The following is a 22,955-nucleotide window of genomic DNA, read 5'->3' as shown; positions in this document are numbered from 1 at the left end:
TTGTAGCAAATATTACAATGTCATCAGCGTATCTCAAAGTTTTCTTCCATTAACATGTACTCCTTTATCTACCCAGTTAATGTCTTTGAACACGTCGTCCAGTCCAAGTGTAAATAGCTTTGGTGAGATAACATCTCCCTGGCGAACTCCTTTGTTGATTGGTATAGCTTTGGTTTTCGCATCTATTTGTATTTTCAGTGTAGCTTTCTTTTAAATATTATGTATGAGTATTCTGTATCGGGAGTCTATCCTGCAGTTGTTCATAGCTCTCTTTATTGCCCAAAGTTCTATGGAGTCGAATGCCTTTTCATAATCAACGAAGCCAATATATAAGTTCAAGGGATATTCATTGGCTTTCTCTATTAGCGTTCTGACTATAAGAAGATGATCCGCTGTACTGTAACCCTTTCGGAATCCTGCCTGCTCTACCGGTTGATAGATATCGAGTTTCGACGTTAACCTGTTAGTTATTACTCTCATAAACAGTTTGTACATTTGAGATAGCAAAGAGATTGGCCTATAGTTATTCAGATATCCCCTGTCTCCATTTTTGAAGAGAAGTATTTTCAAACTTTCATTCCAATCATCTAAGACTTCTCCCCTGTGAAGACATTCGTTGAAAAATGTTTTCAATTCTTTGAGAATAATTTCACTCCCCTCCTTCAACATTTCCACAAGTATTCCATCTGGACCCGGAGCCTTATTGTTCTTTATTTGTGCCATAGCTTGTTTAATTTCGAAGGATTCTATGTTAGGGAGTATTTCTAACTTGACATTCGTTATCTTTCTCTTAAGATCTTCCTTTGCAGTGTTATCTGGGTTCTTGTTTCAGGAATATAAGTCACGGTAAAATGTTTGAGTAACTTTTAGGATTTCGTTCTTTTCTCTTATTTCTTTTCCATCTTTATCCCTCAATGAGATTATTATAGGCTTTTCTATATGTAAAGGGTACAACAGAGAAAATAGGGAAAGTGCTAAGAAAACACAAAATAAAAACGATATTTAATACCGACAGAAATATCACAACCATTTTACCATCCGCCAAAACAAAAATATCGTTAGAAAATCAAAGAGTATACGAGATACCATGTGGAGACTGTGACAAATCGTACATCAAACAGACCAACCGAAGAATCAATGTTAGACGAGAACAACATCGAAATGCCATTTAAAGGAGAGAAAAACGTCGTCCCTTGCCCAACATGTCTCAAACACAGGACATACAATAAACCTGAAACAAACTATGATGCTAGCTAACATTGAAATTAAAAGAAAACAGGAAATCTGGGAATCAATAGAAATAGAAAAAAATCCCAACAGACCAACTGCAATAAAGAAAAGCAAAAAATGCCCTTCTAAAGAATGCATAACCCGAACATCTAATCGAAACTATTTTCAAATCAAGACTTAATACATTTTATAACAACACAAATAACAACAAATCCAACAGTATCAAAACTAATTACACAACTCTTCCATATATATATATATATATATATATATATATATATATATATATATATATATATATATATATATATATATATATATATATATATATATATAAGGTTTATCCGAACAATTAACAAATTTTGTTAGCCAAACATAATATAACAGTGGCCCACAAAAGCAACAACCTTTTAAATAAATATTTCACAAAACTTAAAAAATCACATGTTGTTTACGAGATACCATGTATTAACTGTGAAGGTGTCTATATCGGTCAAACTAGTCAACTGCTTCAATCCAGAATTCGTTCTCACAAATTAATATGACAAGAACAACGTCACTGCGCTCACAAAACATGAAAGTGAACAGAAGCATAAATTTGATTTTGAAAACATCAAAATTTTAAAAAGAGAACAAAACAAGAAAAAGAGGGAGATATACGAATCAATAGAAATAAAAAGAAATACCAATGCAATAAATGACAAAAAAGATACACAAAACCTAAATAAAATATATTTCAATTTGATTTAAATAATAATAAATATAACACCATAAAAACTCTTAAGAGGAAATTCAATAAGTCACCCAACAGCATAAAAGATGGCGATGGAAATCTTATCTCGGAGCCATCAACGATCTTAGAAACATGGAAATCATACATAGAAAAATTATTTGCATCTAACAGGACTGATGATCACCTATATGGAGAAGGAGAAACAGGACCTTCAATCCTTAAATCGGAAATAGAAGATGCCATTGCAGCACTAAAAAACAATAAGTCAGCAGGTCCGGACAATGTACTCTGCGAAATATTAAAGATCCTATGTAAATCAGACAAACGGTTCCTTGATAATCTAGTTGAACTTTTTAACAACATATATAATAGCGGTAAAATCCCGGAGAACTGGCTGCAGTCAACATTTATTACAATCCCGAAGAAACCAAATGCCCAGATCTGTGATGACTACCGGCTTATAAGCTTGATTAATCATGTCACTAAAGCGTTCACTAAGATCATTCATAGAAGAATATATGATAAATGTGAGTCAAATATTGATAGATCGCAGTTTGACTTTCGGAAAGCACTTGGAACTAGAGAAGCAATTTTCGCTCTCCAGGTGCTTATACAGCGGTGTAGAGACGTTGATAAGGACGTGTATTTGTGCTTTGTGGATTTTAGAAAAAACATTTGACAATGTCAATCATGAACAATTGATAGATATTCTGCGAAAGACAGGTATTGACGACAAGGACATTCGAATTGTGGCAAACCTATACTGGGGTCAAACAGCAAGAGCAAAAATTGGCAACGAACTCACTAAAAGTGTGCAGATCACAAGAGGTGTCCGTCAGGGTTGTATATTATCCCCACTCCTATTCAATATTTATTCCGAAGAAATATTTAATAAATGTATGGAAAATGCAAATGAGGGCATAAAAATAAACGGCGAGTTAACGAACAATATAAGATATGCCGACGACACGGTGATCCTTGCCAGTACCATAGACGAATTACAGCAGGTAATGGAAAGAGTTTATTCAGTTAGTGAGGAATACGGCCTGAGCCTCAACTTCAAGAAGACAAAGTGGATGCTGATAAGCAGGAAGCAACAGCCTGCTCGACAGTTACGGATAAGTAACATACTAATTGACCATGTAGAATCTTATGTGTACCTTGGCACCAACGTAAATGCAAAATGGAAACAGGCCACAGAAATTAAGGCGAGAATAGAATGAGCTAGAGCAGCATTTAGCAATATGAAAAAGCTCCTCATAAGCAGGGATTTGTCTCTTCCCCTAAAACTACGTCTAGTTAAATGCTACATTTTTCCGATCTTACTGTAAGGTGTGGAGGCCTGGACGCTGACGGAGACGCTCACGAGAAAACTAGAAGCATTCGAAATGTGGGTGTACCGACGCTTTCTTCGTATATCCTGGACCGAACATGTCACCAACATAGAGGTAATCCAAAGAATCGGAAAGGAGAAAGAAATCGTGATTACAATTAAACAAAGAAAGCTTGAATATCTAGGCCACATATTGAGACACGATAAGTACCGTCTACTGCAATTGATTGTCCAGGGAAAAATAGACAGTAAGTGAGGGCCAGGCAGGAGAAGACACTTGTGGCTCCAAAATCTGAGGAAGTGGTTCGGGCTCACATCGGTCGAACTATTCAGAAGCGCCGCAAACAAGATCAGAATTGCCATGTTAATAGCCAACGTTCGCAACGGACAGGGCACTTGAAGAAGAAGAAGAAAAACTCTTAAAGTCATAACATATCTCCACTTTACCTTTTTCGAAAACATCAATGATACGCTCATATAAAAATAATTATATACTAATGACAGTAAACCATGAGATATCAGATATCAACTTTTATTTGTCAGTTCATTAATGTCTGTGTCCCGTTTTACGTTTTGGTAAGTCAATATATAAATATTTTACAATAACTGTTTGTTCTTATACATGTACATTTTAGAATGTTGACAAAGGCAAGGGTTTCCTGCCGAAACGTTGATTGCTATGGAAAATAAAGCTAGTTCCACATGTAATATATATTTTATTGAACCTAAACCCAAGAAATAATAATTTTATATTAAATATAGTACGGTTCAAGAAACTCGAAACTAATATATATATATATATATATATATATATATATATATATATATATATATATATATATATAATAACGTAACAATCTGAGACTATTGAGAAAAGGCTGTAAAGTACATAGGCACCATGAACTGAGGTGTGAAAAATTTTCCTGAAATATAATTCATTGTTTTAAAAGTATCACTTTTTTTAGATAATCTAAACAGCTATTTATTGCTAATATAAACAAAATAAGAATTAGAATAGAGTATACTCAGAAAAATATAGTGATCATGACGTTGGTGATAAAAAAAAAGTTAAATACTCCCTCTGTGTTTTTAAAAGTTTGTTTCTTACCGTTTAATAGTAAATTTTTCTAATTTTATTTCATTTTCTAGCACACTCAGCTATAATTGCTTGTAAGAACTAAACCATGTTACGTGTGAAAGTCAGAAAAATTAAATTGATAATGTTTTAAGTAATGATAACGTGCCGATAAAATAGTATCACATTGTTATCAATTGATAAATAAATTGTATCATATTAATAATGATATTCTTTATAAACTTTATTTTTGAAATACTTACAAATCATTACCTCTACAAAACACGTTCTACATTCTCGAACATTATCACGTTCGACAATTAAACATTTATAACATTCGAGCCAACGAAACACTAAAAAGCACTGAACATACAAATTGCAGGTGAATCAATATAAGTGGTCTCCCAATAAGAATGTCCTGATGTTTTTTTTTTTAAACGAAAACGGTCAAAATTGCTGTAAATAAAAAAAAATATTGCAAAATATAATAGATAACAATTATGTTCCGAATAACACATTATTCAAATGTCCACCGCGACTACGTTTGCAGGAGCGAATCCGATGAACCCAACTTTCGGCCACTTTATGCAAAATATCCACATTAATCTCACGAATGGTGTGCTCTATGTTCCTCTTTAAGTCTTCAATAGATTATGGTTTGTTGCAGCATCTGGTCGAAGTTGCTGAATTCTTGGATCTCTGGCATCAAGACAAATCAATGTTTCCGGGAACTTTCCCTTTAATAAATCAATGGTTGGGGCAGTAGTGTGACATTGGGTACCGTCCTTTTGGAAAACATGCCATCCAAATCCATTTCATCCAACTGAGGCCACAAAAAATCCGTTATCATCGTTCGATACCTTTCACCGTTAACTGTTACACCATGTTAGAAAAAATAAGGTTCGATGATCCCATCATACCATAAACCGTACCAAAGTCTTCTCAAGAATCTCATGTAGATTATTTTTACTCCAAAAACGAAAATTTTGCTTGTTCACAAAGCCGTTTAACCAAAAATGAGCTTCATCGGAAAAGATTATTTAAAAAAAAAATCGCCATCATTTTCGAGTTTGTCTAGAGCCCAATCAGCGAACAAACGACGCTTATGATTGTCAAGTGGCTTCAGTTCTTGAGTCAGAACGATCTTGTAAGTGTGTAGGCCTAAATCTTTTCTCAGAATTCGCCAAGTTGTCATTCTGGTGAGTCCAAGTTCTTGAGAACGACGATTTATGGACACATTTGCATTCTCCGCTACACTGGCTCTTACAGCAGCAATATTTTCCTGAGTTCTTGCATTTTGGCGTCTAGTTGGTGGTTCCGTATTGTGCAGAGTAAATTCACGTTTAAACTTTTCCACGATTCGACGAATTACACGCACATCAGGACGATGATTTGGTCCATAACTTTCACGTAATGCACGATAGGTATTCACAAAAGAACAATTATTAACATAAAATTTTAGGATAACTTCCAAATCAAATACAAACGTCAACAAGGGACCATTCTACCATTTTCAAAATGGCCGCTATGACATTTCAAAAACAGGACGTCCCTATTGGAGCATCAAAAATTAATGCCCGGGTGATGAAAATTCCATTTTTTGCATAATGAAAATGTATTTCCAAAAGTGCCTAGACAATGAAAAAATTGAAACTTAATTAACTACTTAGTTTAATTACTTTGTGTAAGTTTATTAGAAAACGTGCTGTAGGACGTTACATTTTCTTATGTAAATTCCCATATGAATACGCTAAGGTCCATTTCAGTTTTGCTGATTTTTCGACTCGAGGAAAAAAAATTTAAGAAATCAATAAAAATATTGATATTAGAATGGGGACGAAAGAATTAAACTAAAACTACTAAATCCAAAGAGCTTAAAAAATCATTAAAACATGATACCACTAGTGGAATGTCCAATCTGCTCTTATGACAACTTCAGCATAAATCCTTAGCGATCATCTCAGAAACCTTTTACAAGAGGGACACAGGTTATATATGGTGATGGTTAAATTAAGAGAGATGAGTGGTTTACTCAGAATCGTCGGAAACGTAGCCGTCAATATTTAATTGGTGGAAATGAGATGGAAAAATGGGTGGGGTCCGTTCCAAAATTTGTGTCCCTGCATGTTACTCGTCTTAAACCGCAAACAACCCCTGATGACTTACATAAAATGTGAGCTGTATCATTTCCTGAAGTCCATATAATTCCATGAAGGTCACCATTGATCAAGAAGATCTAAAGAGAGCTTGGAACAAGGATGTTTGGCCAAAGAGCGCAGTGGTATCTAAGTTTTTTGTAAATAGGATCCTCTTAAAAAACAATTCTGTCGATACCATTTTATATTGTAACGTAATATTTTTTGCCAATAATACCCTACTACCACATAGGGTATTATTATGGGGGGTTGAAAATTGGGGACAGAAACTACTGGGGTAGAGATAGGGCAAGAAAAATAAACGATACTTGTGCGAACGGCACTCAGGGTTTGTTTGGAGAGCTGGGTCGTGGATAAGTTGAATGGCAATGGGGTTGGATTGGGGCAACTACAAAAAAGAAACAAAGGGGTACTGACATGAATCTCCTGGAACAAATGGACAAACAAAACAAACAACAGGAAGGACCTCTAGCAATTTAAAATCCACGCCGCTTCGAAGTGTCAAATTATAACGATTACAACAACTACTTGTAACTATTTAAATAATTATTCGAAATGAAAAATATATCTTTTTAAATGAAACTCAAAAAAGGGGTTATAAACTTTTTTTTTAATAATTAAAAATGGTTTAGAGAAATAAATCAAACATTTATTGTTGTGTCACCACAAACAGTTACAAAAATACAGATGGCACAAAAAAATACTATATTAATAGTTACAGAGATTTATACCAAAATAATAAAGAAGAAAAAACTTACATAATGTCCTATTCATTTAAAAACTCTGTTGCTCCAAAACTTACAAATGTTACTGGGCTATAAACTGTGGCAAATAAAAAATTATTACAAGTAAAGAACCATTTTTTTAAATGATGAAAGCAATTATTATAGTTAGAAAAAACTGTCTATCGTTACTTTGAAATTTAAAACAATAAGTTACCTCGATTTTCACTAAATTTCTCTACTTTACATTTCTGAGGTCGAAAACTGGGCATACTGGACTTGAAAATTTCTGGGAGAACTGGACTGGGAATCTCTCGACACACGAACAAAAAAACTGCATATCACACTGCGAATTATTGAGGTTGGAAGTTGGGGCACTCGAACACAAACTTTGGAAACTAGGCTTCTTAAAAAACAGGAATAGGTACAGCTGGACACAATGGCAATATTTCAAATTTTACTTTAACTGCAACTACTTATTGAACTGATTAAACTGGTTCTATTAACTCTACTGCTACTTATTTTCCATCAAAAGGGACACAAAATAACAAAATATTTCAAATTCCATAAAAAATTTGGATATAACGCTGAAAGCAGCTGTCAACGATGACAACGCCTCAGCGAGAGTAAAGTGATTCTTAAAAATCATTCGCTTCCCAACTTAGTGTAAACAAAACATATACGGTTAAATTTCTATTTCTTGACGCACAAAAATCCCAAGGCGGTTTCGATTGAAAGAAATGCCGAGAAAAAACACATCTGTGAAATATAAACAAACTATTAAATGGTTTAAGTACATTAACTCTAATAAAAGGAAATTGAAAGATTCGGTGTTTTAACTTGTACGAAAGGAAACAGAAATACACTAAGATTATTCTTTGATATTTTAAATATATATGAGGGGATTTGCAAATGCTACAATATTAAACAAAAATCTTTAGCAAACTCTGACGAGGTTAGTCTAGTTGAGAATCTAGTGAGATAGTTGGTTGTGGAATTGTGGACCCATGTATTTCTGATCATCTTGCTCAATTTCTCTACTTAAAAATAAAATCTGAAAAAAGTCATAGTGCGAATACATACAGAAGACATATAACATGTAATGGCATCCTGATGTTAAAACAGTCGTTAAATAACGTTGACTGGGCTTCAGTTGTTTCTCTTAAAACAGCAACAGAATTAGCTCAATTTATTACCGAAATGGATGTAAAGTTAACTGAAAATAATTTTCCAAAAAAATAATCACGAACTCATAGTAAAGCTCCAATTTCTTGGTTTGATGATGAACTAAGAGTAATGCGAGAAAATTTTTTCACGGACAAGATAATTGCTGATGTTACAAAGGAATATAGTGAGTATAAAAAGTTTAAGAAGCACTATAAATCAACAATATCATTAAATAAATAACTGGCTTATGAGAATTTCTTGTCCAATTCGAAAAATATATCTCGTGACAGTTGGAGAGTTATAAATTATCACAGAAATAAATTTCAAAATAAAAAAGTCTGTCCAAGCGTGATTACATCAAACGATTTCAATAATTACTTTACTTCAGTAGCTAAACATATTAGAAGTTCTTTTAATTCTACAAATGAAAGCGTAGCCATAGATTTTTTGAAAGATAAAGGTACACTCTCCTAGCGACTCTTTATTTTTATTACCTGTTAGTGATACTGAAATCAGAAATTTTTTGCATAGATTGAAAAATTTACATTGCACGGATTTTTATTTCTTAAACAAAAAAATTATTATGGAAACAATCGTTATAATTATTGACAAATTAATTATACTTTATAATAATTGCCTTACTAAAGGGATTTTCCCAGATGTATTAAAAGTAACAAAAGTGCTACCAGTATTCAAAAAGGGAGCGTTAGATGAAATTTCAAATTATCGTCCATCTCAATCATTCCCATTTTCGGCAAATTTTTTTTAGAGTATTCTAAATGTTCGTTTGATAGAAGATCTAGAAAAACACAAAATACTTCACTGTAATCAATATGATTTTAGAAAAAAGTGTAGCACTACACTAGCTAAACAGAAAATTGTGAGAGATTAGTTGATGGCTTAAAGGTAGGTCATTTTGTGTCAAGCTTTTGACTGTGTTTCGCAAAAATTGCTGTTGGAAAAAATGCGTAAATGCGGTATTAGGGGAAACGCTCTTAATCTATAAATCATACCTAACAAATAGAAAACAGGAAGTTTTTCTTAGTAACAGCTATTCTGAGTTTAACACTGTCGAATATGGGGTATCTCAAGGTTCGATATTAGGACCCACTTTGTTTCTTATTTATTTGAACGATTTATTTCACTATACTTTTGCTATAAAATGTGTTTGCTTCGCAATTGATACAACTCCCATTATTACTGATATTCATCAACAAAATTTAAAAATTAAAATAGATAGTGATACTTAGAAAGCAAAAAACTGGTTTGTACATAATGGGTTGAAGCTAAATGAAGAGAAAAATCAGAATTTGATTTTTAGTTCCGATTGAAAGTATATCTCAAGTAATAGTGTTAAACTATTAGGAATCTTTCTAGAAGGTAATTTAGATTGGAGTGACCATACAGATTACTTAAGTTCTAGACTTACTACAAGTATATTTTTAATCCACAATTTACTTACTCTATTAAAAAGAAGGCGTCAACATTTTCTAGTAACCAGTGCAGCTACGTACGTCGATAATAGATAAATTAACTCTCACGAATTAAATTCAACGGTTGTTTCAACAATTATTTAAAGCATGTAAATACGGACTTGAATACAACACATAACAAACTAGAATGTTGCCACCAAACACGAATGAGTTTGAAGTCCAAGATCGATGATAAAAATTCGTCGAATTTAATATATATTATTCATAATTCGCTGAACTATTCGATTGCATTTTTTTCTAAAACAAAATAAATAAAACGCAAGAACGTTTGATAACATAGTTTTATTCTAAAATCAAACAATACGAGGATATGAGATAATTATTAATATTAGTTCGAATAACTTCAAATTATACAGAAACATTATATTTTTCATTATCACAAGATTATCACTAAAATTATTTGATTGGGTGGTAAAATACAAACCGCCAAAAGTGATTCCTTAACCTAACATAAATAATTTTATTCGAAGTATTTGATAATATTAAGATAATTTTATATACAAAGTAAAAATACAACAGTAAAAAAAGACTGAGATACACTAATAAAGCTTAAATAAGAATAGGTGTAATATTTATTTTGATTGTAATACACTGCGCCTCAGTTTAAGTTGAAGATAAGATAATTATTATAAAATGTATTGCTAATTTTATTATGTTTATATTTTTAAAGATCTATAAAGAAATTTTAAAGCCCTTACATATTTTTTTATTATTTCGAATCAATAGATATACACGCAATCTCAATATGCCGCATGAAGATAACCAGAGGAGATATAGCCCAGGGAAATAAGCTTTTTTTCGTGACACTCGTCCGGCCAAGCAAACGGTAGATGTTTTGAGTAGTATGGACCTCTATAACAAGGACATATATGTTTCCTGCAGTTGATTATTTGGACTTAATTAATTATTAACAAATTAAGGTCAAAAAACCGTAAATATTCGCTTTTTTTGTCTATCTGCAAAAAATAAAGCGTTTGAAACAAATTTGAAAAGAAAATAAACTTATAAGACGTATAAAACCCTTAAAAATGGCGTTTTCGAAACGTTCCTATCCTTATTTGTTGCTTAGAAAGTTGCAAAATAAGTCAAAAATTTCGGTTTTTTATAAATGTTAATAACTTTTTTTAAAATAAACTTATAACCTTTATATAACACACAATATTGGGTTCTGTGGTTTTTAAAATAAGATCAAAATTTTAAGTTGATCGATTAAAGAATTTAAAAGTTATTTAATTTGTTTATCCAAAGTTAATTTTTTTTGCAACAATATTCGCTCCGTGCGTGACCATGGTAGGGGTACCTTGAAACGATGCCAGCGTGCGTAGCGGCGAAATATGACAAAATTGGAATCATGGAATCTTTTTACGCATAAATTTTATCAAAAATGTGTGCAAATACATGTTGCGTATTTAATTGTAATAATAGCAAAAATAGGAAGTGTAGTTTTTATAGGTTCCCAAAGATTGCATATAAATTAGAGAAAAGAAAAAGATGGATCCGTGCTATTAATATGAAAAAGTAAATATCACATAATCTCATTTTTATGCAATTGAAATAGAAAATATTTAAATAATTTACCTTAAATGATATTTTATAAGGCTTCAAGCTAACTGCAGAGTGCCCGATGACTTTAGCTTTTATATCATACCTTTTACTATTACTGTTTTTAATTATATGCTCTTTCACGTGAAAAACTTGATTTGCCAGTACTAGATTTTTCCCTTTCTTTTCCGTTTGGGGTTAAAAAGATATATTATGATGAATTTTGAGAAACCCAGTTTTTAAAACTACATTTATTTTGTACATAAACTGAAAAAATATAATTAAAAAGTTAATTATTAATAATTGTCAATTTCGCCTGTATTTAACAATGTCAAACATATGTCATATGTTTAACCTGATAATTGGTAGGTCCAAAATAGTCAGATGAAGGCGGTAGGTGTTGCGTCAGTCACGCACGGAGCGAATAAGTCAGAAAATTAAATAGGTATATTGAATATACGGATAGATTCTAAAAGAAGAAGATTTATTCTATTATTATTATTTAAAAAAAAATGAGAAAAAATAATTTTAAATATTGCAAAATAATTTCGGAAAAACATGTCAGTTTTTGCTTATAAACAATTAGAATAATTTTTTAACCATTTACTACAAAAACTGATTTTTTCATATTTTGACAGCCTGAATTTTCTACAAATTAAAAAGGAAAAAAATTGTCCTAGGACACTTTGGGATGAAGTAAGTACCTTTTTTTTATAAATTGATAGCAGCTTTGTTTATAACAATTAAGAAATCCAATTAGTACTTTAAATTAAATTAATTAGGGTCATCTGAAAGAACATATTTTAAGGTTTTAACTTGTAACTAATAAATTACAGTAAAAAGTTTACCCACAGTGTACCTGGGAAGCTGTTTATTTATAACAATTTTTCAACAAATAAAAAATTTCATTTGTGTTGGAACTATTTATTCTTTTTTATATATTAAGCAAGTGCCCGTATTATACTTTTACTGTAATTTCGCACCATGATATTATTCTTCCGATTAAAATAAGATTAAGATTGTGGTAAGAAATAAACAATGTGTTTCAAACGTTAAGTTTGGACGTTCATCAAGTCTATATATTCTGAAACGCAAAGGTTGTTTATGTATATTTTAAACTGACTTCTGTAATATAACATCAAAACGAAATTGAGAATTTTTAAACGAATTGACTTAAGCTTTCATCTTGTATTTTTTTTTACATCTGATGTTTAGATCTGTTATTTTAGAGTTTATTTGCCCTTTACGTTTAAAATAAGCGTTTTACATAAACATCATAAGAATCATTTTCGTCTTGAAATAACTCCCAAATTATTAAAAAAAAAATTGCTATGCATATAGAGGTGCATACTACTCAAAACAACTGTCGGTTACCTGGTTGAACGAGTGTCACAAACAGGGTACTTTTTTTGATTATTTCCCTGGTCTAATAGCCCAGATTTACAAAGCACAAGGAATAAAAAACAATGTTAATTTAAATATTTCGTAAAATGGTTAAAAAAAAACAAAAAAATTGTGATACGTATTGTAATACGGGACGAACTAAAATATGCAAATCATGAAGGATATAGACAATCCGTTTCTAACATCAAATAAAGTGATCAGATCTCCGACGAAAACAAAAGTTTTAGAAAAGAAATACCGTTAACTTGAAAATAAGTACTATGCAACAACCATTAAGAAATAAACCATAGTCTACCGATTTACTACACAGTAAAACTTTTAAAATAAACATTATACTGCCTCAAGAGACAGAGTCAACTGACAATTATTAACACGAAGGTAAATCTCTTATTTCTAGTCATGCATCTCGTTTTTACGGTGGTTAAAGGTTGGTAAAGGACCTCGGAGGCAGTACGAGTTGTCGATGCTCACACTGCAATAAAACTCTGAGAAACGTCCACTGTTTTCTGACGAAAAAGTCGGAAGTTCTAGGAATAGAACTCAGCTCTGCCAACAAATCCTACTCTCACGTCCTCGAAGGCAATATGCCGCGTAACCACTGGGTACATGGCGCACAATGGGTGTGCGTCATGTAGCTGACGAGAGAGGGTGAAAGGCGAGTTTCTGTCGCCTTAAAACTGGAACATATCGGCTATGGGAATAAACCCAGACAGAAAGTTCTGGTCCTCCAAGTTGGGGGTTGTGCTATGGACCAGCGATCCATACGCGGAAAAATACACTGCTACGAAACGAATACTATTGCCTCGGAATAGGATAGATTATCAGGACAAACGACGTAAGCTACGAATAAAGGACACTCTATTAGGGACATGGAACGTACTAAGTTGGTATCGACCTGGAATTTCCACAAGAGCAATAAAACAGCTGGAAGAACTACAATACGATGTGACTGCAATCCAAGAAGTCAGATGGACTGGGTCTGGGACAATCCAAATGGAGAAGTCAATAGTGTTATGGTCTGGACATGAAACACGTCATGAAAGAGGGTGTGGTTTTGTAATAAGCGAAAGGATTAAATCTGCTATACTAGATTTCAAAGCAATTAATGATAGAGTCTGTAGCATAAGAATAAAAGGCAAATGGTTCAATCTATCGATATTCTCAGTGTATGCACCAACCGAAGAAGCAGCAGAGGAAGAGAAGGAAGAATTCTATGACTCCCTAACCCGATTATACACGGAAGCCCCAAAACATGACATCAAAATAATATTAGGGGACTTAAACGCAAAAATAGGCAAAGAAGAACACATAAGGCCGGTAGCTGGAAATCAGAGTCTACATGACATTACCAATTGAGTTTGCAGCAGGGTGCAACATGATTATCAAAAGCACCCAATTTGCCAGGAAAAACATATATAAGGTAACATGGAGATCAAATGATGGAAGAGCGAGGAACCAAATTGATCACGTATTAATTGATGGGAGGCATTCCAGTAGTATAATAGACGTAAGAACTAGACGGGGACCAGATAGTGATACAGACCATTTCCTAGTAAAGGCCAAGCTCAGAACTAGAATCTCAACACAAACAACAGACAAACAGATGAAGATCGAAAGATGGAATGTGTCTAAATTGGAAGAAGAAGAGGGAAAGAGACAATACCAACTAGAATTGAGAAACAGATTCCAGGTGTTGGAAACGAAAGAAAATGAAAGAGAAAATATAGACCAGAAATGGCACTCCATTAAAACGATCATTACAGAAACAGCAGAGAAGTGTATAGGTCGGAAGAGAAAAGCAAAAAAAATAATTGGTTTGATGAAGAATGCGAGGATACCTTAAAAGAAGCAAACAAAAGAAGAATCCACTACCTAGCAAACCCGACGGATGAAAAGCGTAAACAATACAATAGAGAGAGAGCCTTAGCCAGAAGAACAGTAAGGAGAAAAAAGAGACAACATTTACAACAACAAATTGAAAAAGTAGAACGTGAACACAGAAGCAAGCAAAATAAAAAATTCTACAAAGAAGTAAGACAACATAAGAAAGGTGCATATATAAGAACACCGAACTTTGTGAGAGATAAAAATGAACAAATGATTACAGCTGAAAATAAAATAATCGAAAGATGGGCTGAATACTTTGAAAGTCTTCTAAATGTCCAGGTAGACGCGGATGAAAATAAAGCAAATTGTGAGTACCTACCAAACGGCCGAGATAGAAGTACCCCCGCCAAGCCTGGAAGAAATTATCACGGCGATAGAAACCCTAAAAAATGACAAATCCCCGGGACTAGACAATATTGATGCAGAACTGATTAAAAAAGGAGGGCATGAACTTAGAACTAAAATACACCAATTAATGAAAGAAGCCTGGGAACAAGAAATAATGCCAAAAGAATGGAGTGGCTGTATTATCGTGCCAATACATAAAAAAGGCAGAAAGGATACATATGGCAACTACAGGGGAATCTCACTAATCGGTACTACATATAAGATATTAGCTTTAGTTGTACTAAAACGATTACTGCCATATACAGAGGAAATTATTGGCGATTACCAATGCGGCTTTAGGCCTGGAAGATCAACAATCGACCAAATATTTACTATCAGACAAATGCTAGAAAAGTATTGGGAATATAATAAAGAAGTACACCAGATCTTCATAGATTTCAAACAAGCATATGATTCCATAGATCGCTTAAAACTGTGGAGTGCAATGATGGAGTTAGGCGTACCAAAGAAGCTGACCATGATTGCGCGAATGTGTGTCAACAATTCCTTTGCACAAATTAGAATAGGAGGCAAAACTTCAAAGGCTTTCGGCATAAGCACCTGACTCAGACAGGGAGACCCGCTGTCCCCATTACTATTTAACCTAGCATTGGAATATGCAATGCGAAAAATCTATACCAGAGTCAAACCAGACATAACTGCCAGAGGAGCAAAGATTATTCTCGCATTTGCAGATGATGTAGATGCAGTAGCACAGACAACACTGGAAGTTAAGGATATAGTATCGAACTTTGAAGAAGCAACACTAAGCGTAGGCCTGAAAATAAACGAAGAAAAAACTAAATACATGGTCGTATCAAAAAAGGAACGACAGCGAATAAGACAAAACATTACCATAAACGATCATAATTTTGAGGTGGTCAAAGAATTCAAATACCTAGGAGCAACAATTACCAGTGAAAACACAGGAGAACGGGAGGTTGAAATACAAATACAGGCGGGGAATAAATCATTTTTTGCCATTCAACATCTAATGAGGTCAAAGCTTCTCTCAAGGCGTGCCAAAATCCAAATGTACAAAACCATAATACGATCAGCAGTGACATATGGAAGTGAAACATGGACATTGAGAAAGAAAGAAATCAATAAGCTATCAGTATGGGAACGCAAAATCCTGCGAATTATATATGGTCCTTGCAGGGACAGCGTGACAAATGAATGGAGGAGCAGATACAACAATAAAATAGAGACTCTCTTCGGGAAAGGAAACATCGTAAGATACATAAAAGCCAATAGATTAAGATGGGCAGGCCACGTGGTACGGAGTGATGACGACAGACTGATTAGCAATGTGTTTTGGGAAAGACCAGATGGTAGAATATCGACAGGAAGGCCTAGAAAAAGGTGGAAAGACGCAGTCAGGGAAGACCTGGAGAAGATGGAAGTAAGGCCATGGGAAATAATAGCACAGGATCGGAATCAATGGAAGGCAATAGTAAACGCGGCAAAAACTCACGAAGAGTTGTAAAAGCCAATGATGATGATGATCTCTTTTTTACACGCGTCATATTAATATAAAATTATTTCAAAAAAAGCCATAGAAATCAGGAGAAAAAATGGGAAACTGTTCTGAAGACGTTAAATAATTAAAACAAACAATTAAGTGGCTACTGACTCAAAGTTAGTATAACCTCTTAGACATTTATTAGAAGCAATAGCCCCATTGTGATAATGTATCTCTATTGGGACACCTAACCTTTATGATGACCAAGCAAAAATCTAGTCCACAACCTTTAACAATTACCAAAATACAACCAACGCATTCAATGAGAAAAAACTCACTACTATAACTACTCAACAAAGAAAGAAAGAACATTTCGAGTTGTGCTTCATAATATCAATCAGTCAACAAATAAAGATGCTTTAAAAGAAAACCTTAAAAAAAATGGGACACGAAGTAACCAACATAGCTAATATATATCCAATGGTGAATCGAAAACAGTGCTTCCAGTTTTATATTTAGAACTAAAAACTAAATCAAATAATAAAACAGAAACATTAATGCGTTCCTTTAACTACCTGATCCCGAGTTTTAGCAAGATTCATAACTTCTTAGAAGCCCCGCTTCAACTGGACTTACTTATTAAGGTTGATCTGCACCCCCCAAAAGACAAACCCCAAATTCAAAAAATTTGAAAAAATTTGAGAAGGTATTTGTGATGACTAGAAGTATTTTGACAACTTTTAAACAGACTTCATGTTTTCGTTTTTGAAAAAACTCAAAAAAACTACTTTTTTCCAAGTATAAAGCGGGAAAACCAAACATAGGATTTTGTTAATTTTTTTTACAGCATCAAGATATGATTATAAGAAATACTTATGAATTTTTTGAAAATTTTTGAATTTACAGTTTTGCCCCAATAGGAAAAAATAATATTTTTCGGCTTATAATAAAGTTACCGGTAAGAAACCGAAAATTTTTTTAATAACAACATATATAAAACTGTAAAAGTGGAAAATATTTGCAATAAAACGTTAAATATTTTTTCCTAAACATATGAAAAATCTCGTTAAACAAGAATTATGTCTTGAACTGCCGCCTTCAAATTGTAATGTAGGGAGATGGCTCCATCTGAAGCAATGGTAGTATTTATCATCAATAGATAGCTTTACGTTCGGCTTCGAAACGCTTCAAACGAAACGTTATACTAACAGGGTTGCCATATCAATTACTTTGTACAACACTTTGGCAGATTACAACAAAATTTAATAGGAATGTTATCGGTTTGAACTTTGAACCGGTCATGCTGAAACTTATAGAGTTACAGAATAGTACATACTGCAACTTTTATTTTGAAAGTACGATATCATAAAATTTACACTCTAGTAAGTAATATATCTATAAAAAACCTATTTAGTTTTAAAAACCTATTTAGGCGTTTTTAGTTAATTATTTTAGTATTTATAAACATTAGTGTTCCTTGCATAACCAGTGGCGTACCCAGAATTTGTCTGAGGGGAAATTTTTTTATGTTACCTCCATTTTGAGTCCCTAAAATTTGGGTTTTAGTTTTATTTAAAGTACTAAAGATAGCAGTACCAAAGATTCAGGTATCTTTTATCCTGCCTACCAACTAAAACCACCCTCTCTTACTTGTGTGCATTTGACTTCACGCTGGCAGAAATAAGAAATATGATTATGAAAAATATAAAACCAAAAAAGTGGCAAGTTATTGCAAGAATGTATAACAAAAGATTACAAATATCTGCAACGCATTTTCAACGCCATCATCAAAACAGGCTACTTTCCGAGTTAATGGAAAATTTCATAGATTAGGATAATCTATGAAACTATGAATCTATGAAACACCAAAACTTGGAAAAAACCGGAAGACCTAAAATCCTAGAGACCTATTAGTTTGCTTCCGATTCTATCAAAGGTATGCGAAAACCTTCTATTAATAAGATTGATTCCAAATTTAGAAGAAACTAAACTTATTCCGGACTACCAACTCGGCTTCAGGCTAAAGCATGGGACAATCGAGCAGGTGCACAGAATCATAAAAAAAATTCCTACGCGCTGGAAAATATCTCTCAGCAGCCTCCCTAGACGTCAGTCAAACCTTCGATAAGGTTTAGCATGAAGGCCTACTTTATAAGATAAATAAACAATTACCATATCCTTTCTTTCCACTCCTAAAATCCTACCTATTAGATAGATACCTCCTGGTAAAGCAGCACGATGAATACACTCAGCTCCACTCTATCAAAACAGGTGTTCCACAAGGAAGCATACTGGGACCTATTTTATTTCTGATGTTTACTGCAGACCTCCCATCCAGCAGTAACACAAACATTGCTACTTTTGCAGACGACACTATAAGCCAGGGCACAAAAGCATCAAAAAATTTACAAGAAAACCTAAATAAAATTGAAATTTAACTAAAAAAATGGCGAATTGGAGTACATGAGACCAAGTCAACCCATGTAACCTTCACAATAAAACGAGGTGGATGCCCTCCGTTCACACTCAATGGCAAGCAATTAAGTAAGGCGAACGACCCAAAATACTTAGATATCCATCTTGACAAACGACTAACCTGGCAGAAGTACATCTTCACCAAAAGAAAACAAACTGGACATTAAATTTAGACATATATACTGGTTAATTGGCCGAAACTCTAAATTAACATTGGATAACAAACTGCTATATAAATATAATTAAACACATATACCAAAACGCAACAGCCAGTGTTAGAGTGGGTGATCGTCAAACCCAGAAATTCCCGATACAACGTGGAGTACGCCAGGGGGGCACCATATCACCGAAACTGTTCACTACGCTTTTGGAATATATATGTAAAAGGGCAAAACTGGCCGACAAGGGCATAAACATAAATGGAGAAAAGCTTAGCCATCTAAGGTTTTCAGATGATATTGTACTAATAGCTGATAGGATAGATGAGGCCAAAGAACTTTTAAATCAGCTCTACCTTTCCTCGCTAGAAGGGGAATTGAAAATAAATATATCTAAAGGAAAAGATAACCAAACCGTTGAGCTTCTCCGTCGTATAAGACTGACTTGGGCAGCCTTCGGCAAGCTGAACCATATTTTCAAATCGTCTGATATACCAATATGCCTTAAAAGCAAAACGTTTAATCAGTGTGTTTTGCCAGTGTTAACTTACGTTGCGGAAACGTTGACCATGACAAGGAGAACAGTTCAAAAGATCCGTGTGTGTCAAAGGGCGATGGAGCGTGCTATGTTAGGCGTTTCACTACGAGACAAGATCCCAAATCGCCAGCTACGACAAAGAACAGGAGTGGCTGATGCAGTAGAGAGAGTAGCAACACTGAAATGGAACTGGGCAGGTCACGTGGCTCGAATGACAGATAATAGATGGACAAAACGGATACTGGAATGGAGACCAAGAGATGATGCCTACCGAAGCAGAGGTCGTCCACCAACACGTTGGACTGACGATCTAAAACGTTGTCATAGGAATTGGATGCAAGAGGCACAAGATCGAAATAGATGGAAAATTATGAGGGAGATCTATGTCCAGCAGTGGATAAGCGAAGATTAAATGATGAACAAACTGCTTATATACAAGGCGATCCTCAAGCTCATATGGATATATCGTATTCAGCATGGGGCACCAATTAGTAATTCTAACCTTGCAATCCTCCAACGCTTCCAGTATAAAGTGTTAAGGTCTATAGTAAACGCTGCATGGTATGTTACCCCCTGTACGGGACAAAGGGGGGTAAACTTCACTCTGCATGAATTTTGTTCTGTTAACTTGTGTGTTAACTAAACTGTAACTACTTAAATATTAAATAGTTTTTCAATCAATTATAAATATGGTGTATAATAAAAAAAACCTTCATATCTATCATATAACCTTCCTGTATGTTACAGGAAAACAATATAATATAATATAATATAACATACTGTGACATTTTTGGCACTTTTTTAAGTTTGTATAAAATCTATAAAAAATTTTAATGTGTTTTTACTGTAATTTTATTGTAGTTACTAAATGTATTTTTTAACACCAAAACCTATGCATTTGACATTGTTTGACATCTTTATATGACTTTACAATCATTAGAACTGAAGAAGTGCAGAAATTACTGCACGAATAGTTTTTTATTAAAAGATTGAAATAGTTTTTTTCTCCTTGACCGATATTTTCATTTACAGTGAGATTTTGAACTCACTAACATTGTGTATTTAAATTTAAACGATCGTACTCCTTTCAATATATATATATATATATATATATATATATATATATATATATATATATATATATATATATATATATATATATATATATACTTATCAGGAAGTGTAGATACTGTACATCCTACTAAATTATGTTAACCAAACGTTTCTGGCTACTACCAGAGGCCTAAGACATTTGAATCGTTGACTCCTCCCAAATTCTACGTCACTGGCTGAATTGTTATTTTAGCAAAATTTTTCGACTTTTCAATACTTTCTATGTAAATAATACGATACGAAATGAAGAATACTTTTCATTTGTCACGATAAAGTCGATAACGGTTTTGGACGCTGGACGCTGGACGCTGGTTCTGGACGCTGACGGAGACGCTCACGAGAAAACTAGAAGCATTCGAAATGTGGGTGTACCGACGCATTCTTCGTATATCCTGGACCGAACATGTCACCAACACAGAGGTAATCCAAAGAATCGGAAAGGAGAAAGAAATCGTGAATACAATTAAACAAAGAAAGCTTGAATATCTAGGCCACATATTGAGACACGATAAGTACCGTCTACTGCAATTGATTGTCCAGGGAAAAATAGACAGTAAGCGAGGGCCAGGCAGGAGAAGACACTCGTGGCTCCAAAATCTGAGGAAGTGGTTCGGGCTCACATCGGTCGAACTATTCAGAAGCGCCGCAAATAAGATCAGAATTGCCATGTTAATAGCCAACGTTCGCAACGGACAGGGCACTTGAAGAAGAAGAAACGTTTCTGGCTACTACCAGAGGCCTAAGACATTTGAATCGTTGACTCCTCCCAAATTCTACGTCACTGGCTGAATTGTTATTTTAGCAAAATTTTTCGACTTTTCAATACTTTCTATGTAAATAATACGATACGAAATGAAGAATACTTTTCATTTGTCACGATAAAGTCGATAACGGTTTTGATTATTTATTTATTATGTCGGTGTTTTTAGATCATAGGATTGCATTTGTTATGAAAATAAAATTTTAAAACGTAAAAAAAACGTAATTTTCTCCATAAATATCCATACAACGAGGTGTCAAACAAGGTTGCATTTTGTCCCCAACATTGATCAATGTTTACTCGGACCAGCTATTTAAGAATGCACTTGTGAGACAGTCAAATAAATCAAAATTAACGGAGAACTATTTAATGTAATTAGATAAGCGGACGATATAGTAGTTCTGTCAGAAATTATTGAAGGTATCCAAATTCTACTTAATGGTATTCACGAAGTAGGAGAGGAAATGGGCATTAAAATAAACAGCAAACAAAACCAAACTTTTAGTTTTTAATCATAACTCACATCCAGATGCCGAGCTTCAATTAAATGGAGTCTAAATTGAAAACGTTCACAAAATTACATATTTGGGAACAACCGACCAACTATAACTAAAACTACTTTTATGAAAATGAAGACATTTCTTTGCAATAATCATCTCAGTTTAGAACTAAGACAAATAATGGTTAAGTGCTATATTTGGACTGTACTTTTGTATGCAACACAAGTGTGAACACGAAAAAGTGTTAAGTATGAACAGAATTGAAGCATCACAAATACGGATTCATAAACGGATGCTGAAGATACCTTGGAAAGCAAGAAAAACTAATTAGAAAGTACTAGCGAGGGTCAATAAAGATAGAGAATTGCTAAAGATTGTTAAACACAGGAAAATGTCTTATCTGGGACATATAGTGGGCGATAATCGATATAAAATACTGCAACTGATTCTTAAAGGTAAAATAAAAGGCCGTAGAGTTGAAGGACTAATATAGGTTCATTGGTTAAAAAAGATTCGTGAATTGACTCGGATATCAAATGCTGGACAATTATTCCATGTGGCAGAAGATCGAGAAGCCTTTACAATGGTGATCGCCAACGCCGGATAATTATGATACGGCACGTGAAGAATACAATAAAACCTTACAATATTATAAACAGGTAATGTAAGTAAAACTATTTTTGTCAGCCTTATTAACGTCTACCCCTTCTTTTACGATGTAGTTGTATAAAGATGGGAAAGGACACGAAATATGTAAAGGTGCTTCCTCAGACATACTTTCAATATTCAAAACATCGGAAAAAAATGTATAATTACT

General features: G+C 33.7%; 1 protein-coding gene across 3 annotated transcripts in view; it reads right to left on the bottom strand.

Annotated features, from left to right (window-relative positions):
- Window positions 1-22,784, bottom strand: part of LOC140443299 (uncharacterized) — a 34,956-nt gene extending 12,172 nt beyond the window's left edge. The window contains exon 1 of one of the 3 annotated variants that reach the window (XM_072534481.1): window positions 9,879-22,784. The gene's annotated coding sequence lies outside the window, so the exon portion shown is untranslated. Of the gene's footprint in view, window positions 1-4,404; window positions 4,552-6,050; window positions 6,161-9,878 lie in introns of those variants that run through there. The other 2 variants (XM_072534482.1, XM_072534480.1) reach the window with 2 other exon arrangements.
- Between the last annotated feature and the right edge of the window lie 171 nt (window positions 22,785-22,955).

The sequence above is a fragment of the Diabrotica undecimpunctata genome, chromosome 6, assembly GCF_040954645.1.
Source record: "Diabrotica undecimpunctata isolate CICGRU chromosome 6, icDiaUnde3, whole genome shotgun sequence".
NCBI classification, from domain to species: Eukaryota; Metazoa; Arthropoda; class Insecta; order Coleoptera; family Chrysomelidae; genus Diabrotica; species Diabrotica undecimpunctata.
The sequence above is the reverse complement of the archived record's forward strand: the minus strand, read 5'-3'. Positions and strand labels throughout refer to the sequence as shown.